The 916-nt window shown below is 42.7% G+C and overlaps 1 protein-coding gene across 1 annotated transcript in view; it reads right to left on the bottom strand.

Moving 5' to 3' along the window:
• Positions 1–916, bottom strand: part of LOC131890732 (uncharacterized) — a 6,947-nt gene that overhangs the window by 2,663 nt on the left and 3,368 nt on the right. The window lies entirely within an intron of this gene.

Raw genomic sequence — 916 nt, 5'->3', positions numbered from 1 at the left:
ACCCCGAAAGGTCGGTCGAAGACTAGCAAATACATGCATTCGATACACCAAAAGCTCTCCATCAAACACAATTTTGGTACTTTTGCTCCAAATTCTATTCACGCGTGGCAAATGGGATTCTTCCCTGGCGCCTGCGAATTTGGTGTTAATCTTGAATCTGTCAAATTTTTCTTCTCTGAAATGTTCTTCCTGAAAAATCCACTCTTTCGGTACTGGTCCTTCCTTTTCCTCTTCAATTGTAAAATTGTATCTGAAAATCCAGTCCAGTTTTTGAGAGATATGCTGGATGACGGGTAAGAATTGATGCCCGGTCATGAAGACAAAGTTCAAGACGATTGTGCAATCAATAAAATTCGCGTTAGGTAAGACCATCTTAAAGGGAATCATCTTGACCTTATTATCCAATTTTGGTGCCAAGCCTTTTCCACAAGCGTCCCGATGTAGCATTAATCCCATGACGTAAAACACGGTTTTCTTGATGTTGTTGGTCTCATCTCGTCGAATGCTGTTATTAGAGATAAAAATCGAGGCTTTGGCAATCTCATGCACTTTGAAATTGCTCTTTTGAAACGAGGCCAATCGTTGGACTGTTGCATCCAATCGGGGCACTCGAGTGATGCGATCGAACATATCGGGAACAAGGATTCCAATCCACGAATTGGCTTCACTCGGACAAGGCATGAAAAAGCCACCGACGCAGTTTCGAGTTTTCGAATCCAACCTCCTGGCAAACATGTACCATCTTCCACTTTGGAGAGACGCGGGCGAGAAATTGTTCTGAAATTTTGGTCTTCGCAAAAGGAACAACGCTCCCATTTTGACATCTGGGATATCGCAAATGTCTTGGGTTATGGGAAGTACAAGAAACTCTCTTTCCAAGACTAGGAGTTCCAAAACCTCTTGAACTTGTTTTCGT

The sequence above is a fragment of the Tigriopus californicus genome, chromosome 11 (genome assembly GCF_007210705.1).
Source record: "Tigriopus californicus strain San Diego chromosome 11, Tcal_SD_v2.1, whole genome shotgun sequence".
Lineage (NCBI taxonomy): Eukaryota > Metazoa > Arthropoda > Copepoda > Harpacticoida > Harpacticidae > Tigriopus > Tigriopus californicus.
The sequence above is the reverse complement of the archived record's forward strand: the minus strand, read 5'-3'. Positions and strand labels throughout refer to the sequence as shown.